Genomic DNA, 15,301 nt, shown 5'->3' with positions numbered 1-15,301 from the left:
TTTAGTGAATAAATGCTAAGTTTTCAAGATCCTGTGAAACTACCAACCAGAGAGAAAACACACAAGCTTGATGGAAAAAAAAATGTTATGGCCAATCTCTTCAGCAAAAGGTATCAAAACCTATGTCCTTACCTATATCCAAATAAACTTATCTCAAACCTAAAGGAGTCAAAAGAAACTAAAATTTCCACTTTTACTAATTCATTCAACAATGAATGGTCACCTAACCCTGTCCTCATGAAGCTTCAGTCCAACATTTGCTCCATGAAATCTGTTGAATCTTGGACAAAAGCTAGGCTATCTTCAGCTTTTCAAATTTTGTTATTTGAGCCATCTAGGAGCAACTGTTTTTATACTAGTAGCAATATTTTTTAAATAGCATTTTTTTCCTTATATGTCAGAAAACCCAAGTTGAAAATAAAATTACATTTCTTAAAACTTCCATGCTCCCGATCTTTTTCTCCTTTTCAGCTGTGCCAGAGGCATGAACTTTTATATCCCCAGCTCCAGTTAGGAAGATGATTTATTAAACACACTTAAATGAAAGATGACTTGGTGTGGATACACATGGATTCACAGTCCATGCCCTGAGGCAGTTTTAGTACCAACTTTCTAACTAATTCAGAAAGGAAAAACTTCTCTCATTATTTCAAGATAAATGACTGAACCTTCTAGCTCTTGTCGGTCTGCAACAAAAGTATCAAAACTAAAAATGGAGATTCTGTTGTTCACATTTTCCTCTAGACTTCACAATGTTTGCCATATGAACCAGGTGCAAATTACCAAATAATGGTACCTTTTGGCACTTTTAGGTAAAGCCTCCAATATCCATTGTATCAAACTCTTTCCTTTCTTTACAGTGATCTCTGTACAATATCATAACTCAGAAGTTATGTTGGAGAAATTATTTTCAATTTTTTCCTTTGGTTCAAAAAATCTACTTAAATCAAATTAAAAAGTCCTGATAAAAAGACAAATATTTCAATTTCACTTAGGAAAAGCCCTCGGCCCATTCTTGTGCACAGAGAACAGAAAGTGACCCAAAGAGTTGTCTCAGTTTAGTGACAGAATTTGCACACATGTATTTCATATCCTTAAATTGACCCTAAGAGGTTAGCCTGAAGAGTCAGCAATGTTAAAATGGGGTCTTAAAGGAAACGTATTCATATAACTGAATAAAAGGAAGATGTCATTCTTTCATCATTGCTATGAATAGAGAAGCTATTTTTCAATGATAGGCATCCTTTACAATGAAAAATAATTTGTACTGAATTCAGAAACTGTAGTGCTTTGTTTGACTTCATTGATTGTATAAAGGACCTGTTTATTTGAAACAGGTGGAGCTCAATGAATTGAAATAGTCCAATATCTTTCCTATGGTGAAAAGTAAATTTAAATTGCAAAAAAATTACTTCCTTTCCAAAAATTCCCAAGATTTTTGCTCCTGATCATGGTTCAAAATTCCATGTAGGTTTGGTCTTCATTGTTTCAGAGAAGTCATAAATGGAAAAGTTATCCTTATGTTAAGAAATAACAGCATCCCAAATACCAAGATACACATTGGTTAGGCCTGTGACACTTGTGTCCTTTATGTCTAAGAGATAAGATGGTTAGGCCTGTGACACTTGTGTCCTTTATGTCTAAGAGAAATTAGGTAAGAATTAACAAGTGTATATAAGTAACAAATTTATCACCTATACAAATGCCTTATATGCTGGAAATTAGAGAACTTTTTCCTCAGAAAGATGGTGCTAGGATTAAATACCTAGCTTATACATAACAAGACAAAAATAGGATGAACATATGTTTTTTAATTTAAATTCAATTTGTGAACATATAGCATAATATCCAGTGCTCATCACATCATGTGCCCTCCTTAAGGCCTGTCATTCAGTTACCCTATTCCCCAACCCACCTCCCCTTCAGCAACCCTGTTTGTTTCCCAGAGTTAAGAGTCTCTTATGGTTTGTCTCCATCTCTAATTTTTCTCCATTCTATTTCCCCTCCTTCCATTATGGTCCCTTAAACTATTTCTTATATTCCACATATGAGTGAAACAATATGATATTTGTCGTTCTCCAATTGACTTATTTACTTAATATAACATTGCTCCATTTCCATCCATATCAATGTAAATGGTATATATTCATCCTTTCTGATGGCTGAGTAATAATCCATTTTATATCACATCTTCTTTATCCATTCATCTGTCAAAGGACATCATGGCTCCTTCCACAGCTTGGTTATTGTGGACATTGCTGTGTCCACAGCAGGTGGGTGCAGGTGTCTCATCATTTCACTATATCTGTATCTTTGGGGTAAATAAACAGTAGTACAATTGCTGGGTCATAGTGTATAGTTCTATTTTTAACTTCTTGAGGAACACTGAGGTGCAGGTGTCTCATCTTTCACTACATCTGTATCTTTGGGGTAAATACCCAGAAGTTCAATTGCTGGGTCATAGCACAGTTCTATTTTTAACTTCTTGAGGAACCTCCATACTGTTTTCCAGAGCAGTTATATCTACTTGCATTCCCATCAACAGTGTAAGAGTGTTCCCTTTCTCCACATTCTCACCAACATTTGTTATTTCCTGTCTTATTAATCTTAGCCATTCTTACTGGAGTAAATGGTATCTCTTTGTTGTTTTGATTTGTATTTTCCTAATGGCAAGTGATATGGAGCATTTTTTCATATGTCATTTGTTGGCCATTTGTACGTCTTCTTTGGAGAAATGTCTGTTCATGTCTTCTTCAAGCCCATTTCTTAACTGGATTGTTTGTTTTTTGGGTGCTGAGTTTGATAAAGAATGAACATGCTTTAAAACATAAAAAGAGGGAGGCCTGGGTGGCTCAGTGGTTAAGCATCTGCCTTGGGCTCAGGGCATGATCCTGGAGTTCCCAGGATCAAGTCCACATTGGGCTCCCTACATGGAGCCTGCTTCTCCCTCTGCCTATGTTTCCACCTCTGTGTGTGTGTGTGTGTCTCCTATGAATAAATAAATTTTAAAAATAAATAAAATAAATAAAACAGAAAGATTGTGGCAGCAGTGCAGTTCTATAGGTTCATATCAAAACTAAAATGAGCAAAGAATGTATATGAATCATTTGTACAATTCACTTATAAACCACAAAAATTGTGAAAAAGTAGTGAATAAAAATAAAATTATTAATAACTTAAATGTTTTCAGAGTGGTTCTGGCTTGTATACTCCTTTTTATTCTCCAGTGGCATGAAAATACTTAAATGTTAGAAAAAGGACAGAGGAAGAAAACAGATCCACTGTAAATAATTCAAATAAAGGCAGAAAAAGGTGGTCAGCAATCTTTACATATTTTTTTCAAAGTTACTTAGATAGCAAAGCAATTTAATTGTGGTTTCAATGTACTTTAAATTCAAAAAGGTAAGACATATATATTTTTTATATAATCATTCAGAGGCAGCAGCAACCAGGCAGCCAGAGACAAATGTGGAAACCACAGGAGAGAACAAGAAGAACAGGACAACCTCCTCCAACTGATAGAAAGTGACTCAGCTGGAAGAGACATTGCAAACATCAAGAGATAGAGAGGTAGGTATTCATGGTAGGCATAATAATGGCAAAGGGAAAATAAGGTTGCAGGAGAAATTGAGGTCGTTCATCAGCTGACTTCAAGATAGGAGACTGTCGTAAATTATCTAGGTGGCCCCAATGTCATCTAAAGGGTCCTTGAAAGTTAAAGAGGGACATAGAAGAGGAATTGTTTTGGAATGATTCAATATGAAGAAAGCTTGCCCATAATTACTGGCTTTGAGGATGGAGTAACGGGACCAGGAACCAAGGAATTGCAGATGGCTTCTAGAAGCTGGAAAAGGCAAGAAAATGAATTTTCCCCCAAGAACTTCCAGAAAGGAATGGAGCTCTGGTGACATCTTGATTTTTTGTTCAGTGAGAACTGTTTCAGACTTCTGACTACCAAACTACAAAATAATAAATTTGTGTTGCTTTGTGCCATTAAATTTTTTGTAATTTCTTAGGGCAGCAAGAGAAAAACTAATACATAGTACTTCACAGTAAAGACTATGGTGGAAAGGATTCCCAAGAGGTCAAGAGGGATAAATTCAAAATGCCATAGTAGAAAATAAAAGAGGAAGAAAAGTTTTAAAAAATAGCAGAAAGAGGACAAAAACAAAAGAATTTATGAATCTCAGCAAAACTACTTTCACCTGCAATAGATATAACAACAAAGGAAGGACAGACTACAGTAAAGAAGTAGAAGATATTATACAATGTCCTTCACATGGCAAGCTTCAACAAATACTTGATACATTGCTTTTGTAAAAATAGGAAAGCAAAGTAAGTAAGAAGTGAAACTGAAGGGGCCCCTGGGTGGCTCAGTTGGTCAAGCATCTAACTTATGATTTTGGGGCCAGGTCATGATCTCAGGAGTATTAAACCAAGCCCCATATCAGGCTCTGTGCTGGGCATGAAGCCTGCTTAAGAGTCTCTCTCAGCCCCTCCCACCCTTATCCACTTCCCCCCAAAAAAGTGAAACTAGAAATGGATAACACAAAGAAAATAATTTTTTTTAAAAAACACTATCTAGAGCATTTTTTTAAAAGAGCATTGTTTTTTTATGGGGTCTGGACTTTATCAGGTGAAAACTGGCCAGAGAAACATCAAAAGCATGAGTAAATCCCAACCATGACATCCAAAGTAGCATGTAATTGCACAGTATTTGAAAAAAAGATATTATTTATTCCACACCTTATGAAAATGACCTTAATGAGAAACCACAGTTTTAAATATCAGATGACTGAACTTAGGTTTTCTTGTACTAGTCTCTTCAGAGTCACGTATCATCATGTGACATAAAGAAAAATCTTACAGGATTTGCTATGGTTTTCAAGTTTTTATTTAAATTCCAATTAGGTAACATACAGTGTCATATTAGTTTCAGTTGTACAATATAGTGATTCAACACTTCCATACATCACCCAGTGCTCATCACAAGTGCTCTACTTAATCCCCTCACCTATTTAACCTATCCCCCAACCCACCCCTCCTCTGGTTAACCATCAGTTTTGTTCTCTATAGTTAAGAGTTTGTTGATTGGGTTTGCCTCCCTCTCTTATTTTCCCCCTTTGCTCATTTGTTTTGTTTCTTAGTCCACATATGAGTGAAATCATATGGTATTTGTCTTTCTCTGACATATTTTGATAAGCATAATACTCTCTAGCTCCATCCATGTCACTACAAATGGCAAGATTTCATTCCTTTTTATGGCTGAGTAATATTTCATTGTGTGTGTGTCTCTGTGTGTGTGTACTACTTCTTTATTCATACATACATCAGTTGATGGACACATGGGCTGTCACCATAATTTGGCTATTATAGATAATGCTGCTATAAACATCGAGGTGCATGTATCCCTTCCAATCTGTATTTTTATATCCTTTGGGTAACTATTTAATAGTGCAATTGCTGGATCGTAGGGTAGTTCTATTTTTTAACTTTTTGAGGAACCTCCATATTGTTTTTTAGAGGGGTTGCACCAGTTTGCATTCACACCAATAGTGCAAGAGGGTGTGATTAGTATATTGATGAGAAAATATAAACAACCTTTGGAGATGTGACTTTTCTTCAGTTAAATAAGGACGATTAGCCTCTCTTAATGCTGTGTTCAATGATAAGACCTAGCCTAAGATATTTTATGATTTCAAAAAGTCAGTCAATTAATGTTTGAAGAATTCTAAGCCACTATTTCTCACATCAAATAATTTAGCTGTTAACTAAAGGTAAACAAGAAATTCCACAGAAAATATTAAGAGAGATGTTGGCAAGTTAATGATGCTATTAAAAAGTAAAGTTCAAACTGTAATATGTGGAGTTATTTTAGAATTGACTATCCCAGCTCCAGTCATGATGGTAACTTTTAAGGATAATCAAGTAAACAAAGGTATATTCCTATTGATTCTGTTTTACATAAGTGTAGAAAAGTCTTTGAAAGTAATGCCAAAAGCACATATTGATTTTTTTAAACATATGTTTGTTAAAAGATTAAGCCATCAGGAAGATAATTTATATCTAGTTCTTTGGTTATTTAACATTTCTTTCTCAAAATAGAAACAAAAAGAAAATAGCTTCTGTTTCTGCATTATTTCTGAGGTAACAGTGAGGTTTTAAGAAGACGTCTAATAAGGTGTGACTTGAAAAAGAACAATCCATAGGATCACAATGATAGATTAATGCTGGGAGATAAAGAATTCCTCTGTACCAGCAAAACTCGAGCATCTCAGAGAAGAAGGGGCCCCTAGAAACCCCTCGATCATGTTCTAATGACCAGCAAGAAATCCTGCCACCATTTGCTGACAGGTTGTCATCCAGACTACAGTTGAACATCTGCAGTGAAGTAGAGCTCACCAACTCCCAAGCACCTACTATTTCACTATTTGTCCCAAATTTAACTTCTACCCATATTCTCAGTTCTGTTTTCTAGATACCAAACCCATGTCTAATCCTGCTTTCCATATCACATCTTCAAATACTAGACGCCAACTATCAAATTCCCCTACTGAGTCATCTGTTCCTTTTTAAAGTCAAGATGTACAGGGCAAGGGTATGTGTACAAGTCTACTATGTTGGACCTTCCTACGTAATCTGATGATTAGTTAGTACAATAACTTGTTGATGCACACATCAAATGTGTGCTGAGTGCCTACAAGCTTCCTGACAAGAAAGAAAGACAAGTTCCCTGTCCTCATGAGGCCTAAATTGGCATAAGTTGGACAACAAACAAATAAACAGGTAAACAAATAAAATAAAAAGATAATGAAGAGTAAAAACCTACTCATTAGAGAGAGAATTTTTAAGATAAGAGGAGGATGAAAATGAGCTAGATATGCAAGGAGCCAGGGAAGAGAACTTGAGGAAGGTAAGTGTAAAGACATGGAGGTAAAAAAAAAAAAAAAAACTTGCTTTCTTCCAATATTCCAGGTCAGTCCATCTAAAACATCAGTATGAAAGAAGCTGAAGTAGCAGAAACTGACATAGGAGAAGCAGACAGACCCACACCATAGCATGGAGTATGGACTCTATTCTATGTAAAATAGGACTCTATTCTATGTACAATTTTTTTTGAACACCAATAAAAAATAAATTTATTATAAAAAACACTTTTGAATAAATAACAACAAAAAGAATCACCAAATTACAAAGTCATTGCAACAAATACACCTAAAGAAACACAGCGGAACACTCCCAATGAAAAATGACCAAAGTGAAAAGAAATAAACCACACAACTCTAATTAAAACAATTATAAAAATAAAGAAAAAAATTAAAATGACTTTCCAGGGAGGTGAAGCAGGAGGCTAGTGCCGGGCGGCCAGAGGTGGCCAGAGATCCACACCCTCGAGCCATAATCATGAGCGATTGTACGAGGGCCACGAAGGGGTCGGCCAGAGACCCCCGGAAATGTAAGAATTGTAAGCAGGAAAGATAAATAATTCATTTGCTATTTAAAATACCATGCTGGTTGCCTTGTGGAAAATGGATGAGGGGAGGGCTAAAGCAAAAACAGAAAGATGATTTAGGAGGTTCTTGAAGTGAAAAATGATGGAGACTTAGCTAAACATAGCAGTAACAGAGATTGAAAGGTGTGAAGAGATCTGTAGCATGTGACTGGAGAAAGTACAGATAGGAGCTTTTGATGGTGGATGTGGATGGTGAATAAAGCATGACTCCAGGTTTCTAGTTGGAGTGACTCTGGACAGCAGATGAGAAGAGGAGCCAACCAGGAAGAGGTTTCAAGTACGCAAATGGATATGTAGATCTGGAGCTCAGAGAGATCTAGCTGACGATGTAAAATATGGGAGTTATCAACACATAGATGGTATTTAAAATCACAGAAATAATAAGATAACCTAGAGCACCTGGGTGGCTCAGTCAGTTAAGTGTCAGACTCTTGGTTTCAGCTCAGGTTGTGATCTCAAGGTTGTGAGATGGAGCCTGCATTAGGCTTCCTGCTCAGCGGGGAATCTGATTCTCTCCCTCTTCCTCTGCCCCTCCCCCACTTGCTCAGTCTCTCTCTCTCTCTCCCTCTCTCAAATAAATAAATAAATCTTAAAAAAAAAAAGAAATAAGATAAACTAGAGAGAAAGTTTAGAGAAAGGAATGTGAGAGCTCAAAACTTACTCTTGAAGAACTGCAACACTTACAGTTAAGGACAAAGTACAAAGGAAGCCAGTAAGGAAAAAGGAGAGCCAGGAGGGTGTTTGAAAAAGGAAGAAGGGGCCAACTGTGTTAATGGTGTTAAAGAAGTGGAACAAGATGAGAGCAAAGTGTCCATCAGCATCAGGGAGATGGCTGGTGACCTTGATAAAAGCAGTATCTGTAGAATAGTAGAACTAGCAGCAGGTGAAGTGGTTTTAGGAGTGGATAAAAGGTGAGAACGTGAAGTGAGGGATGTAAAATACTTGCATGCAGAAATGGAGAAAAGAAAGGGGATAGCGGCTAGAAGGGATGTGAGATGTGAGGCCAGGAAAGGGTTTTCTTCCTTTTTTTTTTTTTTTTTTTGCTTGTTTGTTTCCTTAAGATGGACACGTACATGCCATAAAAACTAAAATTCAGTGATTAAAGCACACTTGACATGCTCCTGCTCTAGGCCAATGGTTTTCAAACCACTTTCAACAGAAGGCTGGATTTCTGGGACAGTGCCTTCCTTATGTCTGCTCCAAGAAGCAAGGCAGTCCTCCCTCCCTAACAATAAAAGTAATGCAAATTTAATTCATTTTATATCTGGGGATTTAGAATAAGATGTCATTTGAAAAATCACTGATCTAAGGAGAGCATAGGGCAGCCAAAATATTTACCATTTTGGCCTATTAATAACAGAATACCTGATGAATCTGTAGATGGTATATACTCTTAATTATGTCACAAAATAGTTCTTCAGGCAAAACATGATGATAAATTGTAGCTGTAGCAAAGTCTCAGGATGCTAAACAAGTTTGTCATTGTTTCACAGTCTCTTAGCAATGATAAATTAAGTAGCTTCTTTTTACTAAACTCTTTAGGAACTTCAGAATACTCAAACCTTGATTTTCAATAATTTTAATTAATATATCCCACAGTCAATAGGTTTAATAAACTTGAGACATCTCAAACCTGTTTTAATAAAATTGACTTACAAAATAGAAAAAAAATTTCATATAAATATTGACAACTGTGCAGACTAATTCTCTATGTACTCAGTAAATATAACTTTTTCATAAAGAGATTTCCTGAGTTATAGATATGCAAAGTAAGACGTGAGCAATAACGGTGTTTATTTTTTTAACCACTTGAGAAAAGCAATGAGTAGGATTAATAGGGAAAATGGATAGATTTGTGAGAAATTTGTTGCTAAATTAGTGAAAAAAAGTTATTTTTCCAAAGGATGTTTACAATGTTTATGACCTTCAGTAAACTATTATGAATTCATTGTGCTGATTACTAAATATTTGCACCAATTTGATATTATACCACTCTGGCTCCCTTTCTCTACAACAGGATTTCTCAACTTTAGCACTAACATTTTGGGCTGAATTAATCTTTGTTGTGGAGGACTGTCTTCTATATTGAGAGCGTTTAACAGAAACCCTGGCCTATATCCACTAGATGCTAATAGCATTCCCTACCCTAAAGTCACAGCAACCAAATATGTCTCCAGACTGCCAAATATCCCTTTAAGGTCAAAATCACTCCCTCCCACTTGAGATTTTGCTCTACAAGATAATGTGATTTCTTATCCTGGAGTTAAGCCCCTATTTTCATAATTCTCAGGAAGCCACTTGGGCTCCAACTGAACAAAATAAAGGTATTGTGACATTCAGAACCAAATGTTCATGTAACTGTAATAGAGGGAAGCAAATATATCTCAAATGTGACTACATAGCATGACAAGTGGCTCAAAAACCCAAGCAGAAAAGTACAAAATCTAAAACAGGTTGATGCCTTATAACTAAAGCTTCATCATAAAAGATCCAGTTATTGACCTTCATATGAGGAAAATGGTAAATAACACTTTTTGGAGTGCTGCTCTAAGTCCTTCCATTAAAATCAGCAGTGTGGCAAAGCTACATGAAAAACCTTGTCAAGACATTAAAGGCAGGCAGATCATGTTTGGCTGTATTCATTTTATATGTTGTTGTGCATTATGTTACCAGTTTTTAAATGAAATGCCAGTGAGAAAAATACTAAAAGGGAAATGTTTAAAGATGGAGCTAAGCTGCCACCTAGAGAATATAGAAATGGCAGCATCTTAGCCTTCTACTGATGAACAATATTGTCCTATGAACTAAAAACAGATCAAATTTAAAATTTCAAAAGCGATATGAAATTCTAATGTCACACTCTTTTAAGTTAGCTAATTATTCATAAAATATTGAACTTAATTTTCTTTGTTGTACTTTTAAACATATCAAAGAGATAATCTTTTAAAAGTTCAAAATAATTCTGAAGTGGTCATTGCTGAACAATAGCGGGGTGCCTACACAGAAAATACTATACTGTTAATGCTGCAATAAAGGCTTGATCAAAATTTAAGTGTTTTTTTAAATTTCCAAGTAGAAAACTTAGTATTGAAATGATTTGGAAGAATAATGAATGAGATCAAGTGATAGACTTTTCAGTGTTTATCACCTTTCCTAACAATCATTGTTTCAAATGAAGCCAATTAGTGAAACAATTATGGTAACTAATATCCAATAGAATCATTAACTGGAGGGAAGGGAGTGCTACTTAGGCAACCTAACAGAAGTGAAATATAAAATATAAGAGAGGAAAAAGCCTGGTGGGAATAAGGCAGCTAAAAATAACCTGACTCTGAGCTAAAGCATAAAGCTGAGCTACAATTTCTGGGAAAATATGAGTCTCCTTTTCTAAATGTAATAGTATAATTGAATACTCATTAGGTTCTCCAGACCATAAACCACCGCCTGGTTAAGGTAGCCATTTGGGAAGCTGCATGAACTCTTTTGGGCCATGAGGGTCCCATTTAGTAAATTACTACTTCAATGTACTGAATGATACCCTTGTGGCCTGGTAGTGGATTCCAAAAGAGCTTAATTTACACACTGGGAGAATCTGGTGCTCATTAGAAATGAGAAGTATATCTGCTCACATATCTGCAGAGAAGAGAAAAATACTATACTCATCTGAAAAGGGGGTATTGAAAGGTGGCCTGGAGATAAAGTATCAAATTATCATGCAATGGCATACCCACATGACCTAGTCTATAACTGCTTACTACTTATGATGAGATTTTTTCTCCCTTTACAATTTGAGTTTCTGTTTCATCTCATATTAAATTCCCTACGTCATTGCTTTTGCAGTTTTGAGAGAAGAATCCTACTTTCAGCCTTCCCCGATGGTTTTACAGCGTCTTGGGTACTTTCAGAGATGCTTGTCTAATGGTCCACCACACCTGCATCCACCCATATAAGACAGTTAATAAAATCCAATTGTTTAGGGCTGAATTTACTCAAGCTATTTTTTGTCCTACAACATGAACTAATACTATGTTTTATTGAGATTTTTCACTTTTGAACTTGCTACTGTATCACAGCCTGGAAAAACATCTCAAGGTTTCTTTTTTCTGAAAATTATGTTTAGATATCTATGGGATTTGAATCATGTATATGAATTGCATCCTGCATCATTTTACCTAAAACTGAGCATTTACACAAGTAATCATTTTTATGATTAAATTCTTGCTTGTTCCCACATCAGATCAGTAAAGTGATATTTTACATATATATCTCTTAAAACACAGGCTTCTAATGATGACTCATACGTACTGAATAGCTTGGATGCAATTATAAATCTCAAATGATAGCTATTTATATCACAAAATTGTGGCATCTGCCTTAAAGTTATGTATTTGCCTATTTTTAGGTGATGTGAAATAGAACCACCTTTTATATGATAAATATATCTAATTTCTCCAATGTGCCTTTTGAATGAAAAAATAGGATATTTGTCATAACAGACATAGTCATAATGGGCCCAAAAACATCTTTGTCAATGAATTTCTAAGAATTTTGGAAGAATGGAACAATAATATATAAGAAATATATAGTCAAAAAATTCTGAGGATCATTTCAGAAATGGTAACACCTCTTTATGTCAATATTCTCATTAAAAAGGCAACACTATAATTACTACAAATTACTAGATTTAAAAGCACAGTCCTGAAACTCACAGAGAATAAAAGCATTTGGAGGCTTGCCAATCTAGTGAAAGAGATCCACTCCAATTTCTCAGTTACTCAAGCTGGAGAAAATAATTCCTAACCGGTGAGCATCTACACAGAATATGTTTTTAGGCACTACACAGAATATGTTTTTTATTCATTTAAGAGTCAGAAAAATCCCCTTCTCAGCATTAAATGAGATGCCCCTTTTTGGCAGATGAGTTTATGTCCTAGCTGTTATGTGAGTAGAGTCAGGAGTAGGAGTAGTAAAAAAGTCTTAGATGGAAGGGATAGCTTGTTCCAGCAGAGAGTGTGTTCAAAGACCCAGAGTAGTGAGGGAGTATTTTAACGAAGCCTAATGTTGTTGGAACAGAAGGCAAAGCAGATCTTGAAAGGCTTTAAGGTTATCTTAACATCTTAAGGTTTGGGGCCATTAACCTAAAGGCAAATAGAAGGGATGGAAGAGTTTTAGGCATGAGAGAAAAATGATCAAATGTGACATCCAAAGGATTTTGGCTTCGGAGACAGAGTAGTAAGACTCATGGCAAGGAAGTGATTACTCTAAGCCAGTAAAAGGATGATGATGGCCTAAATCAGGATGACAGTAGTGGCAATAAAAGGAAATGGATGTATTTGAGAGATATTTAAAAGTTATGCATGAGATTTTGTTACAGATTAGTATAGAAAATTAAAGACAAGGGTAATGGATAAATCCCAAGGCTCTAACTTAAAAAACTAGATAATCCTAAAGACTCAGGAAAGAATGCAATGGGGGCAAATCTATAGGAGGAGGGAGAAGATGGAATGATGATTTCAGTTATAAGCATGCTGATGTTGAAGTTCCTGATAAAACGTATTCAAGTGGAAATATCCTGAGGGATTTGGATATATAGGTATAAACTCAGGCAAGAAATACACTTAAGGGTAAATCAGCATATAAATGGTTATTGAAGCCGTGAAAGTAAATGAGATTCCCTGAAATTCTGTGTGATTAAGAACATGAAAGAGCCCCAAAGAACATTGAAACTTAAGGGTCAAGAGGAGAAAGATCCAATAAAGACAATGGTAAATGAGGAGGCATATTGCTAGATTGTTGTCCCAGAAGCCAAAAGAAGACAGTGTTTCAGAAAGCAGGATTTGATTAACAAAGCAAAATGTCACCCCAGATGAACAAAATTATGACTGATGTTTTCCCACTGCATTTAATAACACAGAAACCTTTGTTAAATCTAATTTAAGTATATTTGGAGATTCAGAGACTGGAATGCATTGTTATGAATTCAGCAGTAAAGACAAGGTGAGAATACAGGGACAAAAATTACGGATAACATCTTTTAAGAATTTTGGGTGTGAAGGGAGGAGCAATGTATCATGACAGCTAAAAAATAATACACATGTAAAGCAAGGAGTTTGGGAATTGATTGATAGTATTTCATATGGGTGTATAATCTCGGGCATCATCTGTGAATGACAAGATCTTATAGACAGTCAAGGACAAAGAATACAGTAGAAAGAGGTTGTGTGAAGGTTACTTTTTTCTTTTTTCAAGATTTTATTTATTTATTTATTTATTTATTTATTTATTTAAGAGAGAGAGAGAGCAGAGCAAGAGAGAAAGAGCATGAGTGGGGGTAAGGGGTTGAGGGAGAGGAATGAGCAGACTCCGCACGGAGCAAGGAGCCCAATGCAGGGCTCAATTCCAAGACTCTGAGATCATGAACTGAGCTGAAGGCAGACATTTAACTGACTGAGCCACCCAGCCACCCCATTTTTTTAAAGTAGGCTCCACACTCAGTTTGGACCCCAAAGTGGGGCTTAAACTCACAACCCTGATATCAAGACCTGGGCCACGGGGTGACTTCTATTTTCTCTGTAGAGCAGAAAAAAATCAATGTTATTTTCTAAGAGGAAATAGGGAGAGTTAGGTGGAGAGATGAGAAAAGGGCGGGGGGAGGAGTTGAAATAATCATTGCGGAAAGAAAGAAATTTTAAGAGCCCGACAAGTTGCAAGATTTTCCCATGTGGCCAATAGACCTAGTACACAAGTAAAAATGATAATTGGATTCATCCAGATTTGTGATTTTGCCAGGTCAACAGAAAGACAACAGAAAAGAGGAATTGATGTGGTTATGAGAATAGAATCATTAACTATTAAAGGCAAACAGAATACGGACAGGGATAGAGAAAAGAGGGGCTGGGAAAAATAGAAAACAAGGAAGTGAAGGGTTTCAAGGAAGCCTAATGATACCTGACACGAGTTCTCCACTGTTCGGCTGCATCAATGCTACTCCCAATGCAAAATTTTCCTGGAGATTTACCAAGTATGATGAGGGGGAAGAGGTTATTTCCGGTTGAAGGATGTCTGGATAGGCCTACTGAGGAGGTGAACACAAGCTGCCTTAAATGAGTTACAGATGCAAGCTTCAGATAGATTTAATAGCACAGAGAGAGTCTATATGGAGCAAGTTGAAGAACAGAAAATAGTCTTTCTCATATGACAGGGATTTAAGTTTAATGGAGATAGGAGAAGTCCAGAAAGAGGTGAAGAATACTAATAGAGGAATAGTATAGTAAGGGAAAAAATGAAAATACACCTTGTATTTATGTTTTAGGGAGCTTTGGATTTTACTCTGTGTGCTAAAGAGCTATTAAAGACTTTTGACAAGCAGAATGACATGATCATTGCAACCTGTACTTTTGCATCATAATATTTGTAAAGATGGTAGAGAGTGTTTGAACTGTTTAACTAATGGACAGATTAGATGAATTCCTAGAATTTCTCTAAAATTAAATTTAGTACATGAGCTACTACTTTACCTTTAGAAATTAACATTCTTGATAATGAAAAACATTAAAGTCTCCATAAACAAATGTAATTGTTTAAACAATTCACAAAGCAATAAACAGCAATAAACAATTCACAAAGCAGAAATGTAAGTGGGTGACAAATTTAAAAAAAATGCTCAATGGAAAAAGCTAAAGCACAAGATTTTTCAGGAACCAATGATGTTCACCATTGCCAATGACTTGATAAGATGGATCTCATTAGTACTCATTAATGTACATTGGTATTATAATCTTTGCAGAG

This window comes from Canis lupus, chromosome 9 (genome assembly GCF_048164855.1).
Source record: "Canis lupus baileyi chromosome 9, mCanLup2.hap1, whole genome shotgun sequence".
In the NCBI taxonomy this organism is placed as follows: Eukaryota; Metazoa; Chordata; class Mammalia; order Carnivora; family Canidae; genus Canis; species Canis lupus.
Note: the sequence above shows the minus strand (reverse complement) of the source record.